This window comes from Penaeus vannamei, chromosome 16 (genome assembly GCF_042767895.1).
Source record: "Penaeus vannamei isolate JL-2024 chromosome 16, ASM4276789v1, whole genome shotgun sequence".
Classification (NCBI taxonomy): Eukaryota; Metazoa; Arthropoda; class Malacostraca; order Decapoda; family Penaeidae; genus Penaeus; species Penaeus vannamei.
This window is the reverse complement of record NC_091564.1, coordinates 34,919,270-34,943,164: the sequence shown is the minus strand read 5'-3', so window position 1 is coordinate 34,943,164 and position 23,895 is coordinate 34,919,270. Positions and strand designations below refer to the sequence as shown.

Sequence of the window (23,895 nt, the reverse complement as noted above, 5' to 3'; positions counted from 1 at the left end):
ATTATGTCCATATTAGTTATAGGGAAATAATAGTAGAATGATGACAATACTAATGTCAATATTAATAGTAGTATGATAATAATGATAATGATAATGATAATGATGATGATGATAATAATGATGATGATAATAATAATAATAATAATGATAGTAATAATAATAATAATAATAATAATAATAATAATAATAATAATAATAATAATGACAATAATAATGATGATGATAATTATAGTAATTATAACAATAATGATAATAATAATAATTGTTTTAATAATCATAGTGATGATAGTAATGATGATAACAATATTATCATAATTTTATACACACACACCCATGTAAGTACAAAAGCACAACAGTGAACACACAGACACTAACAAACATGCACACGATCTGCACATATGCGTTAGATTTATGCGTACATCATAATATTACGAAATATCCATAATGTACAGAGAACAAGCCTTCCTATCAGGCAGTCGCCATGTTGCATTTCGTTGCAGACAAACACAGCCGTTACAGTAATGAGAGAGATATACATTACCAATCAGAAATGTGTGTGTATTTTTTTCCGTGTATCGTCTCTCTCTCTCTCTCTCTCTCTCTCTCTCTCTCTCTCTCTCTCTCTCTCTCTCTCTCTCTCTCTCTCTCTCTCTCTCTCTCTCTCTCTCTCTCCCTCTCTCTCTCTCTCTCTCTCTCTCTCTCTCTCTCTCTCTCTCCCTCTCTCACCTTTCCTCTCTCGCTCTCTCCCCTTCCCTCTCTCTTGCTCTCTCCCCTCCTCTCTCTCTCTCTCTCTTTCTTTCTCTCTCACTCTCTCTCCTTTCCTCTCCTCGCTCTCCCCTCCCCCTCCCCCCCTCTCTCTCTCCCTCTCTCCCTCTCTCTCGCTCTTTCCCTCTCTCTCGCTCTCCCTCTCTCAACCCCTCCCCCTTCGCTCAATCTCGTTCTCACTGATGACTTAAGTTCTCTTGGACATCCTACTTATATGTCAAAATGCCATTTGTATGTAGGAAGGGCCGCGGTACAAGACTTTTTTCTGACGGCGATGATATGCAAACGAAGGGTCCTGTGTATAAATTCGAAAGTCTATCCACGTGATGTCCGTGATTCGATGTCAAGGTCATTTATTTACCGGTTTGATTGGAGTTACAAATATCTTTATCTTGAAAGGCAGAGAGAGGGGGTAAATCTGGTCTTTTGTCATATTTGATTTCGATGATCTGGAGGAATTACTGTGTTTGAAGACGATTTTCTTGATGTCATAGAGTCGAATTCGGACGCATAATCATGAAAGGTCAAGGTTCAGGTCCCAGCATGGACAGTAAGTAATCAAGTCCACCTGTAACTGAGAAGTGATCGAAACACGTTAAAACAGAAGAAGGAAATAACATACAAAGCTGGTAATATAAAAAGGGAGCTAAGATATTTGATAGAATTAACCCGCGAAATAATCAGAAATGACCATCAAGAAGTCTGTGGCACCTGTGATGACGTCACCAAGGGCGGGGGTGTTGAACCATACACGACGTCCAGACGGGAGCGAGGTCAGTGTTGCGTGAGACGTGGGAGAGGAAGGACGCACAGCTTAGAGCCAAGGTAAGATGGTGACTGGAAGCCGCTTGTTTAAGGGAAATTTTTGAAAATTTTACCAGATATTTTGTGAATTTTACTCATGTTGTTCTTGGCTTCCCTGATGAATGTTATCTGTTTTGATCTTTGGGATAGATTGTCTTTTTGAAATGGATGCATTGAACTTCAGATTTTTCGTGGAAATTGAAAAAGAGAGAAAAAAGCATGATGTCGCATTACTTCGCTGTTTTTATATTAAAAACCGTCATTTGATTTAACCGTAGATTTCCCGCTAGGTCACTCCCTTGAAAAAAAAAAAAAACCGCTGAACTGCATTTGCAAAATCACGATCGGCAAAGAGACGATCGCTTACGGAAAAGAAAGAAAAGTCAACATAAACCGTATTCAACATATTCTCTCCCTTCCCTCCCCCCCCTCTCTCTCTCTCTTTCTCTCTCTCTCTCTCACTCTCTCTCTCTCTCTCTCTCTCTCTCTCTCTCTCTCTCTCTCTCTCTCTCTCTCTCTCTCTCTCCCTCTCTCTCTCATTCTCTCTCTCTCTCAACACAAGATCACTACTTGTCGAAGCGTTGAAGTCACCAACGTCTAGCTCATCGTCCACGGTAAATTTCTTCATGAAATATATATTTATAAACGTTTTAACTAGTTTAGTTTAGAATGAGTTTTCCTTCGTTTTCTGTGAATGCATCGATTTGTGTGCCTATCATGAACGAAATCACAAGCGTTTGACATTTATACGCTTGCTAAAAACCGATATCCTTTTTTTTATGAACATAAATTCAAAAGAAACATCCTCAGGATTTTGTAGATACATCCTTCAAATTGATTAATTGCGCTTAATGACGGCTTTTCAAAAAATAGAAAAGATAAAAAAAAAAAAAAAAAAATCTATACTCCATCACGAAAGGAACGTGAATATTATGCTTTTCCTCCAAGTTTCGACGCGCATTTCATATATTCATTTTTGCATTAAATCATTTCGTCTTTATTTTCATATATTTATTATCATCTTATTTCGTTTACGTCATGTCTTGCTTATAGGAAATCTTGGTGTATAACATTATTAACGTTGAGTATCTAATCGCTGTATTAAATGCATTGGACACGGGAAAGCGATTATGAATAGGCCTAATTACTGTTCAAGAGATAATTATACTTAATCTTAGAGAGGGAGAGAGAAAGAGAGAGGAAGAGGAGGAGGGAGAAGGAGAGGGAGAAGGAGAAGGAGAGGGAGAGGGAGAATGAGAAGGAGAGGGAGAAGGAGAGGGAGAGAAAGAGAGAGAGAGAGAAAGAGAGGGAGGGAGATGTACAAGGAGAAGGAGAGAGTGAGTGACTGAGAGAAAGAAACAGAGACAGCGAGAGTCAAAAAGCTACAAGAGAGGCAGACAGACAGAACAAACACGGTAAAGAAATGTCACAAATAATGAAAATAATAAAAAAAACATGAACAATAAAGCGACTAACATCACACGCATGACTACATTTTGCATGACCAGTATGCATTATACATATGATTACCAAAACACCATTCACAGTGTCCTCGTAATGAACGCAGATGCCTCACATCGCATTTGCCGAATAATTCATAACGAATAATATAATTATACAAAACAACCATAAACCGTACGAGCCGCCTCGTGTGCGTGGTTCTGGTCATGTGCGTGTGTCTGTGTACGTGTCGCCTTGTGTACGCGTTTCTTGCCATGTACGTATTTCTGACTATGTGCGTGTTGCTGAGTATGAGCGTGCGTCTCTGTGCGTGCTTTCGACCGTGCGCATGTTTCTGGCAATATACGTGCTTCAGACTATGTGCGTGTTTCTGGTCGTGTGCGTGTGAACATCTCCGCAACGAAACGGTGCTCACGGGCGCTTTGCGGTTGTGCTCTATAACCCGCTGGTCATCAGAGAAAATGGCAACAGCCCAAGGAATATAGAATGTGGCGGAATTACAGATGATTTGATGCTAGAAGGTTGGGAGAGAGAGAGAGAGAAAGAGAGAGAGAGATAGATAGAGAGAGAGAGACAGAGAGACAGAGACAGAGAGAGAGAGAGAGAGAGAGAAGAAAGAGATAAAGAGAGAGAGGGACACACAGAGGCAGAGAAAGAGAAACAAGAAAGAGACAGAGACAGACAAACAACAAGAAATAGACAGAGAAAGAGAAAGAGAGAAGGACCCCCAAAATATAGGACCAAAATCATAAAAGATTAATTACATAAAAAAAAAGATAGGGAAGACTAGAAAAAGTGTGACGTTTTAAATTTGATACATGGAACAAACCTCATTCTTTATCTTACCTTATAAGCAAGAAAGGAGAAGAGGGGAGGGAAAGCTAAGGGTGTTAGATTAAATAAGGGGAAAGGAGAAGGAAGGAGAGGGGGAAGGGGAGGGAGGGAGAAAGGAAGGGAGACAGAAAAATTATGAAGAACGTTATGATGACGGTTCCTCCATTGTGTCCCGTGAATGAGAGTTCAAAGTTCAAAACCGCGGATTCACGTCCATTCATATCACGTCATTCATCAGCCATTGCCGTTGGGATTTTGAACAGGCTCTCCTAATCTATTACAAACTCGAAGGCTTACGTGAACGTGGAACATGATAAGCCGAAGCTCTCAGAGGCGGTATAAAAATAACGAAAAAAAAAATAGAAAACAATAACATTCCGCCTCTAATTCATCTATTCTAAGTTGATGTCAATGTGAAATGTGAAGAAGAAAAAAATCTTTGAAATATTTTAAGGTATAAATAAGCTCCAGTCTCCCTCAAGACACCTGGAGCTCCCACACCAACACTTCCGCTGACCGCAGGAGGGGGTGGAGGAGGGGAAGGGGGGTGGAGAGAGGGAGAGGGGGAGGGGGAGAGCCAGCGCAGTGACCCTCACAATGGTACCATAACCCCTTGCACAACACCTCACCGGAAGTGTTTTTTGTTTATATTTTATGTTTTTTGCTTGTAAATATGAGTTTTTGTGTGTGTGTTTTTTTCGTTGTGTTTTTTTTTTTTGCTTCATTTCTTTTATTTTCTCTCTCTACGGTTACTGTTTCTGTCTTCTCTTTCCCGTTAGTTTTCAAATATTTCTGTCTGTACTTTCTTCCTCTCTGATTTCTCACTTCTCGCTTCTCTCCTCTCCCCCTCTCTTTCTATTTATCATATCTGTCTATCTATTTGTATATTTGTCTGCCTGCCTCTCTCTCTATATACATCCATCTATCTGTCTTTCTATCTGTCTATCGATATATCTCTCTTTCTCCCTCCATGCCTCCTATTCTCAAACATTCTCATGATCATTTTTTTTAAACTTCTCGATAATATATATATAATTTTAATCATTATTTCTCCTGTCGGTTTAAAGACGGGATCCCCCCTCCCCCTCCCCCCTACCCAGCACGTAAAAATCCTTACTCACTTTCGTATTTCTTCTCATTTTCAAAGATTAATTTTCCTCTCCGTCTCTTCTCTTTCCCTTCTTCTTTTAAATAATTTTCCCTTCGCACTTGACAAACTAACGAAGTCATAAAAATAACCGCAAGTGGTAGTTAGTGGTTATTAGTTGAGGGGGGGTGGGTGAAGTAGGGGGGAGGGGGAGAAGGAGGGGAAATAGGGAAATATTATTTAATTTTTGCATGTCAGTTTTTTTTTCTTTATACATATCATCATTTTCGTCACTGTTATGTTTCTTTACGTTTAATCATTATAATAGCGTCTAGAATGTTCGTCAACTTTTAACTCTACTTTTTTTTCAAAATAAAAAGCTACCTAGAACAAAAAACACAGTCAACCGTAACCTGCCCTCAAAAAAAAAAAAAAGAAAAAAAAAAAAATGGCGGAATCCTGTCCCGGGATAACGGACCCGGAAACCTCAGAAACCTCTCGCCATATCCGATTATCCGATTATTGCTGACCTCTGCTTTTTTGTTCTCTCTTTTTCTTATATTTTACTTGTTTTTTTAAGAATTGTCTTCCTTTCCTTTCTTATAAATTTTGGTATTTTAGGAATGTTCTTTTCTTTCTTTCTTTTTCTTCTTCATTCATGGGAATACATTTTTTCTCTCTCGCTGTTTTCTTTTCCACGCATTCTTTTATTTCATGATTCCTCCTTCCTCATATTTATCCGATTTTCCCCTCTCCACTCTTATAAAATCCCCCGCAAGAGATATTACGCAAGGATGACGTCATAAATACTACGAGCCGATGTCGTCACTAACGTACTGGCGGTCATTGTCCTTAGCTCGTGACGTCATCAAGGTGAGGAAGCAGGTAGGAGGCCCGGGGGGGGGGGTAAGGACAGCGGGGAGGATTGAGAAAGGAGGGAAAGAAGGGAGGGAGGAAGGGAAAGGGGGATAGGGTGGGGGAGAAAGGTTAGAAAGGAAGGGAGAATAATACAGATGTGCAGAGAAGGAGGAGGAAGAGGAGAAGGAGCAGAAAAGGGGTGGGTGGGGAGGAAAGACAAAATATGAACGAAGGTAAAGAGAAGAAAGAGATCAGTAGAAAGAGAACGAAAGACGAAAAGAAGAAGGAGGGAGGGAACCGCAGGGAGAGGAAGGGAGGAGGGAGAGAGGGTAAGAAGGAAGAAGACTTACAAGGTCACCATCCCCTTGAACTTGGAACCCGAGACAATGCGTCATCGTGCGTCTGCGTGACCTTTCTCTCCGTTTTCTATGCTCTCACGGTTATCTGGGCTTACCCATTTTCTTTGATGTCCCGCTGGTTGTGGAGAATATTTACAGATTTCTGTTTCTCTATATTTGTTACTGACATGACGGTACCTTCGTTGTCCTGACCGAAATATGGAATGAAAAATAAAAGAAAATACGAAGGAAAGAAAGACAAATAGCTAAGCTATAAATAATGAGGAAAAGAAAGAAAAGAAAAATACATTAACACAAATAGTCGTGATTCTTCAGTTTACTTCGCCTGACCCAAGTGTCAGCATAAAAGTCTTGAGCATTCTTTAAAGTTTATTCTCACGAAGCCGAGGATGTGTGTGTAACGTAAATAAGGTAATTGTCGATGGGGGAAGATAATGATCCCAGTAACGTATGGAAAAATAACAATGTGATAAGATAATGAGAAAATTACCTGGGGCTAATTGCTCGAAAATTGAATATTTTGGAGAGATGCGGTATTATGATGTCAAAGAAATCGGTAATTTAATAGCGAGAGAGTGAGAGAGAGAGAGAGAGAGAGAGAGAGAGAGAGAGAGAGAGAGAGAGAGAGAGAGAGAGAGAGAGAGAGAGAGAGAGAGAGAGAGAGAGATGCAGACACAGAGAGACAGAGATGCAGAGATAGATGGATAGAGAGATATGCAGAGATAGATAGATAGAGAGTTATGAAGAGATAGATAGATAGAGAGAGAGATGCAGAGATAGATAGAGAGTTATGCAGAGATAGATAGATAGAGAGAGATGCAGAGATAGATAGATAGAGAGAGATACGCAGAGATAGATAAATAGAGAGAGAGAGAGAGGGAGGGAGGATACCAAGAAAAAAAGTAAAAAAAGAAAGAGTTAGAAAAAAGAAAAGAAAGAAAAAAAATCAACGAAGTAAAGACAAGAACAAATCTCAAAACGAGGAATGACGAAGGAAAAGGGAAATAGCAAAGAGCGCAGATGACAGGTCCGCGAGGCGCCAGCTTGTCAGACCCTTTGGCTTCGGGCAACGTCAGCTGTCAATAGGAGAGAGACACGGAGGTTGTCAGCAGCCGCGGGTGGGCCATTAAGCTGACAACCTGTCCTCGAAATGCTGTCAGTCTTACAAGGGAAAGGTAACTGTAAACAAAATGCCATAGAGAAGGGTCACTGGGGAGAATTTGCAATGGCGTTACATAGGCCTATTGACTTATGGTATTTTTTGTGCTGTGTTAGGGACATCGCCGGCCTTTGTGACTGCAAAATGGAACCGATCAAAGATTGGTGTAGATGTAGGTGTGTTTCTAGTCATCTTTATATAATAAGAAATAAGCATTAAGGTGATACATGAACACGATACAAAACCGAAAAGAAGAATGTCAAGATTCTTTGAGAGACAGAAAGAGAGAGAGTAGACAAAGAGAGAGAGAAAGAGAGAGGGAGGGTGGGAGAGAGAGTAGACAAAGAGAGAGAGGAGGGAGGGAGACAGAGTAGACAATGAGAGAGGGAGAGAGAGAGAGTAGACAAAGAGGGAGAGAGAGAGAGAGGACGGAAAGAGAGAGTAAACAAACAAACAAACAGAAAGGGAGGGAGAGAGAGTAGACAAAGAATGAGAGAGAGGGGGGGAGGGGAGGGAGAGAGAGAGAGAACAGACAAAAAGAGAGAGAGAGTGAAAAAAAACACCACTTGTACGTGTAATTTCTCGCTCTATGATTCTTCACCTTCCACCATAACAACCATACTGTAACGGAAAATTCATCGCAATACTACAACCACGGCGAGTAACCCGTTACCTGGCCAGGTATTCCTCATTTCCGCTCTGATGTGTCCGCATGCCAACATAGTGACAGCCCCCGTGCCAAACATAGTGACATTCTGAATACCAATAATGGAGGTCTGTTTTTTCTCGTGCGGGCTAACCTAACCTAACCTGTTTATAAATATTTCTCATGCCTAAAAGCTTCTAAAGTGTAGATGTTGCTGTTTATGGTATTCAGATTAGCATAATATCCAAATAAAAGATACATGTTTGTGTACCGTTAGGACCATCGCAATTAGGAGCTGTAATTATAAACAAAGGTTTGACAAATTATCTGTGCCCGCAGTAACTGTTGCTTAATGCCCTTCCTAAATTAATTACACTGGCAACCTAAGTGTAAAATTGAAGTCTTATTTAACTCAAATATAATGCTATGTCCCCCATACTGTGTATCAGCATGCGACGGCACTTAATCAGAATAATTGCATTCATCTGAATTAATAATCTCTCACTTGGAATGTTTTTCATTGCTCTCTCTCTCTCTCTCTCTCTCTCTCTCTCTCTCTCTCTCTCTCTCTCTCTCTCTCTCTCTCTCTCTCTCTCTCTCTCTCTCTTTCCTTCTCTCTCTCTCATTCTCATTCCTTCTCTCTCCCTCTCTCTCGCTCTCTCTCTTCTCTTCTCTTCTCTTCTCTTCTCTCCTCTCCTCTCCTCTCCTCTCCTCTCCACTCCATTCCACTCCTTTTCTTTCCTCTCCACTCCTCTCCTCTTCTCTCTTCTCTCTATCTCTCATTCAACATCCCTTTCAGAAAAAGATATTAACTCCATCTTCCACTGTAATTATCGTACCTCGACAACCGTGTGCGTAAGCAGGCTTGTCTTGTGAACTTTACTCGTATACAACATAATTACTTTTTTTTTATCCCTTTTTAATTCCTTCTACCTCGCGCGCTCTGCATCTTAATGATTCTACAACGATTGGCCACACAGTATATTATAGGTAGTTAAAGGCAATTTGCCGAATCTTCTTTAAGTAATGATCTTATTGGTCATAAATTACTAATTGATTTTAGCGTACGATAATACATGCTGGTTTGCACGATTGTTTTCTGATAAGTACGAGATTTAACAATGATCTGAAGATAACGTTTTTCATGTTACTGTTTGTGTTATTTTCTTGCATTCTCTCTCTCCCTCTCTCTCTCTCTCTCTCTCTCTCTCTCTCTCTCTCTCTCTCTCTCTCTCTCTCTCTCTCTCTCTCTCTCTCTCTCTCTCTCTCTCTGTGTGTGTGTGTGTGTGTGTGTGTATGTGTGTATGTGTGTGTGTGTATGTCTCTCTCTCTCTCTCTCTCTCTCTCTCTCTCTCTCTCTCTCTCTCTCTCTCTCTCTCTCTCTCTCTCTCTCTCTCTCTCTCTCTCTCTCTCTGTGTGTGTGTGTGTGTGTGTATGTGTGTGTGTGTATATGTCTCTCTCTCTCTCTCTCTCTCTCTCTCTCTCTCTCTCTCTCTCTCTCTCTCTCTCTCTCTCCTCTCTCTCTCTCTCTCTCTCTCTCTCTCTCTCTCTCTCTCTCTCTTGTGACTCGGAGAATTTTCGGTTGAAATTCTGGAAGTTGAAAATAGCCATCGAATTCCCTGCAAGCTATTTTTTTTCTTTATAGTCCTGGTTATCTGATAATGCGTTCGTTACCCCTTAATTACGGTGGCTCATTCACATTTCACAAATCATGAAAGCGTCACTATTACGTAGCATCTGAGCAGGCGTATAAGAGTTGTAAGAAACCGGTTTGGTATTCTACTGCAAAATGGAATAAACCTCATGTATTGAAAGAAGTATCGAAAGAAGAAAATGGTGTATTGATTTAGTCAACTATAAAATTTTTACTTTATCTAGAAAATCGATTTAGGAAACGAGTTAGAACGGACTAGCATGATGTGTTTTTTTTACATATATTCTCGTTTGACTTTGAAGAGTAGTTGAAGACGGTTGAATGTAGTAGAATTGGGTAGGGAGATTAATGGGGGGGAGAGCCTGAGGAGATGGAAACGGGCTTAGCGTGTTTTTGTCTTGGATAATAGCTTCACAATCTGATAATCCTTAATAATTCTAAATTTTGAAATCACACTGCGTCGGCTAAGACCAGTTATCCAATCTCTTTTTTTCCACATCGGTTATTAGACTCGAATGAAAGGAGAAGAGAAGAAATGGAGGAGAAAACAGGGAAAAGAAATATACGCACGTACTCCGCGGTCAACTGGATTCCACTGGAGTAATGGCGGACATGTTTTATCATCATAAGCGACCTCTCGCATAAACTTTAGTATACCGCCTTCCACTTCTTGCCCAACGGGTTTGCTATGATTAAAGCATCTCATTGCTTTTCCAATGGACTTAAGTACTTACATTAAGAATAGCCTCTTTCATTATATTTTCTCATAAATCGTATTACAGTCTTGCGTGAAATAGAAAAAGAAAACGGGAAACGGTCGGCGCGTCTATCTGGCCTGTGATCTCTTCGTCCCCTATAATCAGTCATTCATATTCTGGACATCAGCATGCTCTCTGCCTTGCAATCATCCACGCAACTTTGCAAGAGAAGGATTCACTTGATCATTATTGAATTATCTCCGCTTTTTCCCCGCTTTTCCTTGATTTATTCGAAAAATTCATCTGCCTAGAATGGATCCAAATAACCTGCATCGAGCGTTTGGCGTAGTGGTTGAAAGCAGTCAACAAATGCGACTCGTGTTGCGCAAACAGAGTGTGAACGCCTTTTACAATTTATATCCCCGGCATCAGATTCCATAAAAGAGCGATCCCAACATAATACGTCTTCACAAATTCGTCAAGCATTCTTCTCGTTTAACGCCATGTTTGTGGTAAATATACACAAACTATAATCTCAGTAGCAGGTTCCATCAAAACATATGATATATTGGCGGTAATTGCGGAGATCATCTTTCTTATTTATGGGATATTTCTGCTCTTGAGATAAAACTGGGCATCTTGCAAAATTTACTGATCATTGATGATGTAGATATGTAGTGAAAAATTCTTTTAACATTTTATATAAATTTGTTTAACTATTTATCAACGAAATTTAAAGTAATGTATATTTCTTCGTTAAGCTCAAGAAACCTAATTTCTAAAAGAGAATTATATTACAGAACGTTGTAATAAACCGCAAAATTTCTAGCAGATTAAAATCTTATTAAAAATTAAGTTTTTGCACACGAAAGTAAGTGAGCTGGAGATTCCATGACATTATTAGCGATCATATTTCCTCCAAACTTGAATTATCAGCAAAAAAAAAGGAAAAAATATTAGATATTTTTTCTTAAGCCCCAACTATTCTTAAAAGCATTTGGCAGAGAAGGTATTAAGGTTCATATCTCAGATGAAACCGAAGGGAAAATAAAAATGAAATAAAAGGAAGATAGCGAAGATGATGATGATAAGAGAGAGAGAGAGAGAGAGAGAGTGAGAGAGAGAGAGAGAGAGAGAGAGAGAGAGAGAGAGAGAGAGAGAGAGAGAGAGAGAGAGAGAGAGAGAGAGAGAGAGAGAGAGAGAGAGAAAGAAAGAAAGAAAGAAAGAGAGAGAGAGAGAGAGAGAGAGAAAGAAAGGTTTCGAGTCCGCCAAGCCAGTCATGCGCTGTGCATGGTAGATAAGGTTATATCATTACTGCGCAGCCCTGGAGTGAACGAAGTAAAAAGAAATATTTCATACAAACTATTTCGTTCTAATTCTTATACATCTAAAGCAAAGATATAACGGAAAATAAGCAGAAATTATATGAACCATGATAGTATACTAAATTACGTAAAATGTCCTTAGAAGAATAATGGATTATTGCGTATTATATACATTTCATGTGTACATATGAATTATGTCATATAAGACTGTTAGCACTTGTTGGCGAAGAATGTTGCGCGTCACTAACTAATTTCATGATGATTTTGATCCACAAAAGATTTTTTCCCGCGCATTTGCACCCCATCGCGCCAAGGAGGAGACTCGGAAAACAAAAGAGCCGCGGGTGTGGCATTGGATTCGCTTTGTCATCCTAATCCTGTACTTTCGTTTGGGATCTAAATGAGATTGTGTTTTTTATAGCTTGCATTATGGTTTTGTGTTTGTTTCTTTCTACTTTTTGTTGTTGTTGTTATATAATGTTGGACATTCCCTTGACGTAACTTTTATTCCTGCTTTTGTGTATCGGTTTTAACCTTTCTTTAAAATTCTCTCTCTCTCTCTCTCTCTCTCTCTCTCTCTCTCTCTCTCTCTCTCTCTCTCTCTCTCTCTCTCTCTCTTGCTTTCTGTATTTGATTGTGTGTGTTGGCGCACCTGTTGCCTTGTCTCATTAGATCTTAAACGCTTGACCCAACAAGGAACTTATACACACAATATAAACTTCGTCTTATAAACACAATAGAAACACACACACACACACACACACACACACATTACATACCCCCCCCCACTCCCACCCATGTGCAAAAGACGTTTATCTCCCTCCTGAAGCATTATTTTGTGACGCCCTTCAGGTGGACAAAATGACAGTTTAAACATCGGGTTCGTTGTACCTAAACAGTACCATATGGTATCCGCACTTCTTGAATTCATCTTACCTAACTCTTTCTTTTTTCCTGGATTTCCACACTTCATTTTTTTTCTTCTTCTTCTTCTTGTATTCTATTTACTTCTAGCCCAAAGGATCCTCACCCGTTCAAGTATCTCTTAGCATATGAATTCTTGCTTATCTTGCTTGCTTGCCTGTACGAACTCTCTCTCGATACCAGTCATAAAATCGTCATAAAAGATGTCTTGCCACAAAGCCAGGGTGGACGTCTCAGGCATTTCCAGCGCGGCAGGAAGCCTCTCTCCCTCCGTTCCTTGCGACGTTTATTGCCTCGCTTGCATGGCCGTGGAACTAATAGCGCATTCTAATTAAGGGCGAGCGGCGATGGCTGCACGTATTCTCGCAGTCTCTCTCGCGGTCGGGCGGGCGACGCCGCTTGCCTGATCAAACGATATGAGGCAGTCCCTTTGTTTACAGTTATGTGTGTGTGTGTGTGTACATATATATATATATATATATATATATATATATATATGTGTGTGTGTGTGTGTGTGTGTGTGTGTGTGTGTGTGTGTGTGTGTGTGTGTGTCTGTATGTGCATATATATATACATATATATAGATAGATGGATAGAGACACACACACACGCACACACAAACATACACACACCACACACATATATATGTATATATATATATATATATATATATATATATATATATATATATATATATATACACACACATATACATATATATTGTATACACGTGCACATTCTGGGCGTGTACGTATGTCCGCTACCGCGTTCACGCATTCTTGATCACCCAGACCGCCTCTGCTTCATCATGCACAACAGGTCAGCCCCGGTCATGATCACTGCTGTGAGGCTAGGGTGAGGGTTCATGACAGCAGGGTTGCGAACAGAAATAAACACCTCATGACTGCATGTGAAAAATATTTTTATGGGTTGAGAGAGGCACTGAGACTGACTTCCTTTCTTCGTATCATGAAGTCATGCACTTACGAAAGCAGCCATGAAACTTTGGCGACATGTGACAGAATCTTCGACACGTCACAAGCAGGTTTTGAAGTTGCAATAAACAGACGAGAGTGGCCTTTACGAGTGTAGTGGAATCCGATTCCCTTTACTTTTGGGAAGATCTTGTTAGCATAACAGTATTTTGGGGGTTGGATCTCGCTAGTTTGAATCACTTTATTTTAATCTTAACAATATGGAATGAGAATATAACATATAAATCCTTTAGATACTTTCTAATCGTGATAGTTCAGATGGTAATCCTTTCTTACAGTGATAATCATAATCATGGTCTCGTAATCAGCCTCGAATTTGTTCCAGTACTGATCGTGACGAAGCATAGTCGCCCGCTATCGAGCCTCTACAGACAGCATTTGCCAGTGGCTGAACAATCGAATTTGAAAACTAAATTCGCGTTACCGTTAAAGCAGTTGTGCTGTTTTAACGGACTTTTAAAAGCAAGAAGCACAGAAAAAAATATATATCCACGAGGCTTAAGACCTTGAAGTATGAAAGGGTTCTTGAGATAGGCAAATATTTGCATATTCACGCGAGAGCAAACCGACTATTTGATTTCCTGTAACAGCATAGAAAACTTTCTTGCGCGAACAGACATCGGAATGCTTCTTGCCTTTCAGACTTTAATCTTTCTTTCAAAGCAACAGCTGGAGTGTCGTTGAAGTTATTATCATATGCGCTTATCATCCTTATCATCCTTCTCACTCTGTTACTATTATTATTACTACTACCGGTCTTAGTCATTATTATCATTACTATTATATTTTCATCAGTCAGTTTGTGTATAATTATTGCACATTATGTATATACATGTAACACACACACACACACACACACACACACACACACACACACACACACACACATATATATATATATATATATATATATATATATATATATATATATACTTACATATATATATATATTTACATATATATATATACATATATATATATATATATATATATATATATATATATATATATATACTTACATATATATATATATATATATATATATATATATATATATATATATATAAATTTACATAGATAGATAGATAGATCTAATTGCACACAATCATAAAATACACCAACACAAACATTGTCATAATTTCGTTACATTATATTCTACATATTTTTTACGAATAAAAAAACAAAAACAGAATTTAATAACCGACGTCTCATCAGTCAATCACATTCACAGCCTCGAGAAATCTGAGCATGGCACTTCTGAATAGGCCTATGCTCTTGAACATATAATCAGTGTCAGTGTTTGAACGTCCGCCGGTAACAACCTCAGGAATATATGTATATATAGGCCTATCGAAAATTACATGTCCTTTTTTTTCTTTTTTGGACATTTTCATTGTCTTTACTTTCGTTCTAATTAGCTGATGGCACTCATTTACATATGTATAATTGGCCTATTACGTTATAGGCCTTTTGTACTTGTTTTTTTTTTTTTAAGAGAAATTTTGTCCTGTAGCTTTAAGAGGGGTGATGACGTCATAGTCTAAGGATGAGGCGAAGAAAGATTTTTGAGGTTGTGCGGTTACATCCGGTTTGGGCTGGGATGCGCGGCGGGGTTTCAAAGACAAGCAAATCCAACTCTACAGCTGTTCACCCCCCCCCTCTCTCTCTCTCTTTCTATATATATATATATATATATATATATATATATATATATATATATATATATACATATATATATACACACACACACACACACACACACACACACACACACACACACACACACACACACACACACACACATATATATATATATATATATATATATATATATATATATGTGTGTGTGTGTGTGTGTGTGTGTGTGTGTGTGTGTGTGTGTGTGTGTGTGTGTGTGCGTGTGTGTATGTTCATAAGTATAAAAACATGTATACATATATGTATACGCATATGCATTTAGATATACAGAAAGGTAGCTAGAGAAGCAGACATATATACATGTGTGTGTGTGTAAACGGCACTCCATTCATTGTATTCTTTTTTAAAAATATGCCTGATGCAAACAGATATCCCGCCTGACACTTTTGTTTTGCATAAGTGCTGTTTACTCCAGGCATACAGACCCCAGACGAATTTACAAACTGGAATCAAGTAAAGAAAAAAATCCGAGAGAAGACACAAGGAAAATCTAATCGCACTTGCAGGGTATGCAGAGGTTACGCTGGTTGCAGACCTCGTGGTTCTTAATTGCAACCCTTCGTGCATGGGATCTACAACCCGCCTTGTTGCACAGCATATATTTTGTATGCTTGTCGTTTCTCTAACCTGCATTCCTCCACTAAACCCGGTTTAAACTGCGTAGACACAAGCCGATGAAACCTATTTAAAATCATCAATCTCGATACAGATCACTGCCTACGCGGCTTCAATAAGGATATACGATCACGAAGTCTATCATTAAGATCACCCTTTCTCCCCACCCACCCCCCTCCCCCTGCTGGATCCTTCCCACCCTCGGGCTGAGTCAAGAAGCTCGTGATTAAAAGGAGGAGAGGGAGGGAGGCGCCAGCTCGACGGAACAGCCCTCTGCGCCGGGGTTATTAACGTGCCTTGTTGCCGAAGTAAACCAGGGCAGGGCACTATGGGTCTTCTGGGTGTGATATTTTATTTGCTTTCTGTATGTGTGCGTGGAATTTCTTGTTGTGGTGTTAAAGCATTTATAGCTTCGTTAGATCGTTCATTTTTGTAATCTTTATTATTAAACGTCGTTACAACGGTCACTAAGTATTCAAAATGTCTCACATTCCGACAATAAAAATACTAATGATCATGATAATGATAAGTATTATAGTAACCAAGATTATCATTCATACATTATGATCATAAAATATCCACTATCATTCATACATTGATCGTGACCATCTGGGAGTTCTAAAACATTAGTAATGTCCGCCCAAACCATTGTTCTCACAATTATCCACACTCCCAGAGATAAAACAAAGTATATAAAAAAAATCCCCGTTAGTCACATCGCTCTAGACAATCCGAAATCGCTACCCATGACGACACTAAAATAAAGAAAGACAATACTAAAAAAGAAAAAAAAGAAATTCTCTCTTTTACGCGGTAGCAAATGGTCAGATGACACGTTTTTTGGCGGGAACCAATGATAATGCGTCGCCCATCAAGCTCCGCCCTTCGCGAGTAGCAATATTCTTACGGCTTCACAAAACACCGCAATGAGTGACAAAAAGAAAGAAAGACACGAAGAAAAAATCAAATCAAGTAGATACAGTAAGGAAAGATTTTTCTTTTGCGTTTTATCATGGTTGTTTTTCATTTCTTGCGGGTTTCCCCCTACCTTGTAACCTTTTGCAAGACCTTGGGTAATGATCACCTTCCGGCCTGACCGATTTATATGCGTAAGTTTACTCGACGCCACTTTCGACATCAGGTCCAACTAGTGAGGATATACTGTATCATTATCCCGGTATGCAGATGATGACTGATGCCCTTAGGAGATATTGTGGATGTCGGTTACTTGAAACACCTTTTTTTTTCGTCTAAGCTGGAGAAGAGAATAGATATACTCGGTTAACCTGAATTTCCGAGCGTCTCAGGTTCTTTATTAACCTAACGGGACGATGTTGAAGGTATTTATCTTTTTTTCTTTTTTTTTGTTTCTTAAGTAATTATGTAGTAATTAGCGTCGTTTTAATTTCGGTCTTGTCTCTGGCGGCCATCTTTAAAATGCAAATGGAGATGAAACGCATTCGAGTGAAAAATCCCCGCCAAAATATGGAAATTATAAAGCTGTTTCTTCTTCCTTATAAGCCTCTGTGAGATCATGAACTTTAACTGTCCGAGGAAGATGCTTGGCTGTCTGTCAGAGTGATTGATCGCCTTGAATCCTTGATTAAAGAGGAAGGAAGAGATTCATGAGGAAAACAAAGACGAGGGGAAGGGAAGACGCGGTCAATTTTTTATACGTATTTGTTTACCTCTTAAGTATGTTGCATCATCATAATCATTGTTTTTTTTTTCTCTTTCTTTCTTTTTTATACATTGGATATATTCTACCTTCTTACGACATTTTCTCTATATTTCATCCAAAACATTTTTTTCTTTAAATCGCGAACTACCAACAGCGTCACATTCTTTTCAAAGACACAGACATCAATTCCTAAAAATATACTTACGCCGCATGATGACCTTGCTCAACACCTACTTGACCTCTGACCCAATTTTCCCGTCTCAACACGCCGTAACTCGCTCTCGCTCCTCCTTCTACGGTCCCACCAGCTGTCCACCGAAGCCTTCAAGCTCGAACGGGTTGGTTTGCACTTGGAAGAAAAAAAGACAAGCAACCTGGTTCATTCGCCGAGGCAAGTTAGGTCAAGCTTCTTCCGAGTGAGATTTCGAGGCCCTGCGACCGATTCAAAAACCTGAAGGTGTAACGGCACAGCGACGGAGATAAGGCGTTCCCCAAGACGCTCGTTCAGCCCCAGACGCAAGGCCGACAGAGAGAGAGAGAAAGGGAGAGGGAGAGAGAGAGAAAGGGAGGGAGAGAAAGAGAGAGAGAGAGGGAGTGAGAAAGAGAGAGAGAGAGAAGGAGAAAGAGAGAGAGAGAGAGGAAAAAAATATAGAGAGAGAGATAGAGAGAGACGCCACCCAATCTTGGACCATTTTCGTGATCGCGGGCCAACGGAACCCCGGTTTTTGTGCCTTTTTGGAGGGAGTTGGAGGAGGGAGGATGAAGGATGGAGGGAAGATACTGTTCTTCGAGATCTCAAGATACATTTATACTTTGAAGTCGTAAGATTAATTGCCGATGCTGCTTTACAGTCGCGGTGCAAGAACTTGGCTCATTTATCAATTGTCAAGCAACGGGATGAACCTATGTTTCAATTTATTTATGTCTGCATAAATGAATATGTAAGTCTGGATGTATGAGTGCTTGCAGTGATATAAAAAAAACACGCTCTCACATACGCCTAATCCTAATCCCATTCATACAAGCACGCACACACACGCACATACACACACACACACACACACACATAAATATATGCATTCACGCACACACACACACTCACACACACACACACACACACACACACACACACACACACACACACACATATATATATATATATATATATATATATATATATATATATATATATATATATATATATATATATACTCCAGCACACATTATATATTAATGTTAGCGTCACATAAATCCCGATGAGACACGTTGTCCGCCAATCTGACCAGTGGCGTTCGCTCTCTCTGTCACAAAGACTCTGGACCGAAAACAACGCAGGCCAATTACCCGGGTCGGCCACGTGGTGCAACGGGCGCGGAATCACGTGGCCCCAGAACGGTGTCTTTGCAACTGGGCCTCCGGGGAGTGGGAGTGGCGTGGAGGAGTGGAGGAGTGGAGGAAAGGCTCTTGGCTGGGTATTGGGGTCATCCGTGGGCGAGGAACGTGGCCGGGCTCGCCGGGGTTCCTTCGAGGTCCTGTTGCTCGAGCCGCGCTAACCTTCGGGCCGGACGCAAGACCTTCACCTTGCCTCTCCGTTCCCAGACGCTCTTTTTCATTTCGTTTCGGTTTGTTTCTCCCTGAAGGATGCCTCGAATGTACACACGAACCTTACGAGTGATGTTAGTTTGTGTGTCTTTCCCCCGTGATAAGGCACGTCATCGCTTTCTTGCTATTATCTCCTTCGCTGTCCGTTGTCACCCGTACGACGTCAACTCTCGCGTGTTTGTGTCCCGTAACACGTAACTTGAACCCAGATCAGCTGATACCCGCACATACTCTCTTACGCGAGCCTCGAGAAGGTTGAGAGACGGAGGAACAAGAGGTAATTTGAGAGCTTAATGTGAATTGACCAAATACGGTTCTTCATTGTGGTTTGCTGGCGTTATCAACTCCTCTTTGAAATAAGGCTGATGCATGTTCTTCAGAAAAAAGAACAAGAACAAGTTAAATAAGGGAACAAACTAGGTTAAAAAAGGAGAATAAAAGAACACACCGACAGGTTAACTTTTTTTATACACAAATAATCACCAGAATCTCCAAAAAGAAGATTTTTTATTTTTTACAGTAGTACGGACTCTGTAAATCCTATATAAGCACTCGTCCATTTGAATAGAAAATTCCTAACGGCCGCCCTATAAGTATAGACGGAGACGCGGCCAGTCCCAGCAGCCGCCGCGGGAAGCCTTCAACTCAGCCCGCCTCCCGCCTCTGCCATTTGCATGCTTATCACACGCCATCTCATGCTGACGGACTGGGGAGTCATGCACACGCGCCTGGGGGGGGGGGGGAGGTAATGCTTAGGCTTGAATATGCGACCGAGTGATGCCATTTGCGTACGTGTGTTTGGGCGGGCGCGGGGCGGGGGTTGGGCGGGGCGGAGGGCGGGGGTGGGGGTCATGGGGTCTCGTCTTGAAGGGTTCACTGCAGGCGCTTTTAATTTCGCTATTATTGCTAATGGGTGATAATCATCATGGATGCTAGGGTGAATGGGTTAGTAATGAGATAAGCGCTTTTGGAGTCTCTCTCTAACAGACACAAATATACACATGTATATACATATATATATATATATATATATATATATATATATATATATATATATATATATATATATATATATATATATATATATATATATATATATATATATATATATATGAAGATACACACACACACACACACACACACACACACACACACACACACACACACACACACACACACACACACACACACACACATATATATATATATATATATATATACATATGTAAATATATATATACATACATACATATGTATATGTATGTATATATATATATATATATATATATATATATATATATATATATATATACATATATATATGTATGTATGTGTGTATGTGTGTATGTATGTATGTATGTATAAACAATGCATGGAAATTAAACTACACCTTAAACTGATACAAAACTGCAAACATTTCTCCTGAAGAACCCCAAGCGGCGCCCCATCCTTACCCTCGACAACTTGCCATGCGTGAGAGAAGCGCCCTGAGGCCGACTTACACAATGTATGAAACGTGACCCCCATGGACGGCGCCTCCTCCTCATGCTGTAACCTAAGCGCGGCGAAGAGGTTAAGCGCCTTGCAAGATGTTGGAGACAGCGGGGATGTCCCTTGCTCTGCCTCTTGATAAGCGAGACACACCTTCCTTCTTTTGCGGTCTCCGCTAACGGTACTTCGGGGACACTTTTCGGGGAGGAAATGGAGGGGATGGGAGAGAGGATATTGAGAGGAGGGGGGGGGGTGAGAATATTAGGGAAGGGGGGAGGAGGAAAAGGAGGAGGAGGAGGGGGATAAGAGGGAGGAGAAGGAGAAAGAAGAGATGGAGGAGAAAGAGGAGAAGAAGAAGAAGGAGGAGGTGTAGGAACAGGAGAAGAAGGAGGAGGAGGAGAAGGAGAAAGGAGGAGGAAGTGAAGAAAAAAGAAGAAGGAGGAGGAGGAGGAGCAGGTACAGGAACAGGAGAAGTTGGAGAAAGAGGAGAAAGAGAAGAAGAAAAAAGAAGAAGAAGGGGGAGGAGCAGGAACAGGAACAGGAGAAAAAGAGGAGGAGAAGGAGGACTTAGGAGCCAAAGTTACTGCCGTCCTTATCTCGCCTGAGTTCACCTGACTGGGGAATCCGGCCGCCATAATGCTGTCGAGTCTATAGGTAACGGCTACGACTTGAATGCCTAAAGGGCTACACCTATTTTGAGTAACAGTCCACGATTCCCTATTTTTGGTTTATGAATATTTAAACTTGTGTAATCGTTTATCACATTTCATTTTTATTTTATGCTTTCTTTATTATTTGCAAAAGACGCACGTAGACTATTTTTTTCTTTCTTTCTTGTATTTTCATTTGATTTATTTGGCCAAAGTTTTCATCATACACTACTTAAAATTGACTAACATTGAAACAAAAGTATATACAATGACCTTCCACTAATGTTATAGAAACCCTGCTTAATTCAGCACAAAATCGTAAGTGAAATTAAGTGGAAATTTTAAGGTCAATTTGCGAGGCGATTCGAGAGGAGACGAAACAGAAGGAGAAAAAGAGGATGAGATCTCATTATCATACAGATTACCCTGGACTTCCCCCCACTTAGGTTGAGTGACCCTACCCCTTGGTAACCTTTCTTTGCAACCCTTCTGGAAGCCTCTACGCCCCCCCTCCCCCCATCTACTGGTCCTGTCTATTCCTTTCTTATTAAACACCTTTGTCTCTCCTGTTTCTCCGAATTCTCTTCCCCCCCCCCTCCTCTTACAACACCTACTCGGACCCCCCCTACCCCTTCCCCCACATACCTGAAACCCACTCCGCCCCCCCTTCCCCCATCCTTCTTTGAAACCCTCACTCCTCCTCAACTGAAATCCAATGTCCTCCCTTTCCCTCCCCACAACCCCCCCCCCTTCCTTAAAACCCACAACCCCCTTCCCTTAAAACCCACAACCCCCTCCCTTAAAACCCACGGCCCCCCGTCTTCTTCCACCCCTATCCCCTTCCCCTTACCCCTTCCTCCTCCCCTTTAACATCCTCATTCCCCCTTCCCCTCCCCTCCCCTGCCCCCCTCCCTCCCTCCTTCCCCCCTGAATCTAAGCTCCGGTTGGCTGTTGACCAAGGGTATGCCCCTCCCCCCTACCCCCTGCCCCCTGCCCCCCTCCCGCTGTGCTGTGCTGGCAGTTGAGGAAGTGACCCACTTACGAAGGGGCTGTGACCTCCTGTGGGACGCCGACGCCTGCACGTGGAGAGCCAGCTGATTCGGCCTTTGGTGGAGATGCGGATGCTGCTGCCGCCATTGGCTCTGTTTCTTTCCCACTGCTTTGTTGTTGGTTTTTTCTTCTTCGGGGTTTGAAGGAGTTTTATAATTTTGTGTACTTTGTGTTTGTATGTGTTTTTTTTTTCTTTTGTTTATATTTCTTGCCTTCTTATTATTTCAGTTTCTTTTATCTCTTGTGCCTGCCCATCCTTGCTTCTCCGACTCTTCCTTCTCCTCCACCTCACGTCCACTTCATCCTTCATTTACCCTCTCTGTCACACCTCCTTTCTGCATCCCTCACCCCCTCCCCACCCCACCCCCCTCCCACTCCCCGCCCCGCCCCCTCCCCGACCCCTTCCGCTCGCTCCCGTCCGACCGCCATCTTGTAGGAGTGGCTGACACTAATCGAGAGGGAAGCCATAATAATCGCCACGGAAGTTCGCTTTGGCCGCTGCATCGCGACTTTTTAAAGGAAAGCGTCAAGACAGGAAGCGATCGTCTCTGAATTTTCTCTCTTTTATTTACGAGGCTGATTGTAGATATTTTGGGAGGGCGGGTCTCATGTTCAGGCGGGAACGGTCGACAAGAGGAGGGTCGGTGCGACATGTTGAGAGAGACGGGATGGCGAGTTCTCATCTCTTTGCTTATTCTTTATTCGTCCTTGTGTTACTGCTGTTTGCTCCTTTCCACTCTGATTGCCTGTTTCTCTCTCTCTCCCTCTCTATCTAGCTATCTCTTTCTCCCCCCCGCCTCTTCACTCCCTATCTATCTATCTATTTATCTATTCTATCTCTTTCTCTCACCCCCCCCCCCCCTCTCTCTCTCTCTCTCTCTCTCTCTCTTCTCTCTCTCTCTCTCTCTCTCTCTCTCTCTCTCTCTCTCTCTCTCTCTCTCTCTCTCTCTCTCTTTGTCTCCACTCTTCGACCGCCCACGAGAAAACCTGATGCATTGACCCCGCCCACTTGCTATCACCCGCCGCCATCGCACCGCCCACTCAGTGCTTATGAACGCCTATCACACATATCTCGATGAAAATTCTCTTTAAAAAACTCTCTTAAACCCAATTAAACCCTCAACAAACCTCATTACGGACACAAAACAGTAATTGCCGAACAAAAGCTTTTTATCGACAACGCTAACCTAAATCTAACCTAAATTTAACCGCCTGATACGAGTGCCAAATAAACCGCCTTTGGGGCTCCGTTAAGACAAACACTGCGCTGGAGGGACGCGGCAGGTGCGAATTCGGGCTGCAGCAGAACACGGCGGAGTCACACGCCGCATGCGGATTGCGTAATGAAGATTGTTGAAGTTCTTTGCAACTCATAACAGTGTCTGTGTGTGCGGGGACTCCAAGATGAAGCATAACTTTCTTTCTTTGGAATATGTATGTGTGTGTGTCATATATACATATATATATATATATATATATATATATATATATATATATATATATATATATATATATATATGTATGTATGTATACACACAT

General features: G+C 41.1%; 1 protein-coding gene across 1 annotated transcript in view; it reads left to right on the top strand.

Annotated features, from left to right (window-relative positions):
• Positions 1-1,535: 1,535 nt before the first annotated feature.
• The window catches only part of LOC138864402 (collagen alpha-5(IV) chain-like), a 47,993-nt gene continuing 25,633 nt past the window's right edge, over positions 1,536-23,895 (top strand). Inside the window, exon 1 of the mRNA XM_070131389.1 lies at positions 1,536-1,590. The gene's annotated coding sequence lies outside the window, so the exon portion shown is untranslated. The remainder of the gene's footprint in view (positions 1,591-23,895) is intronic.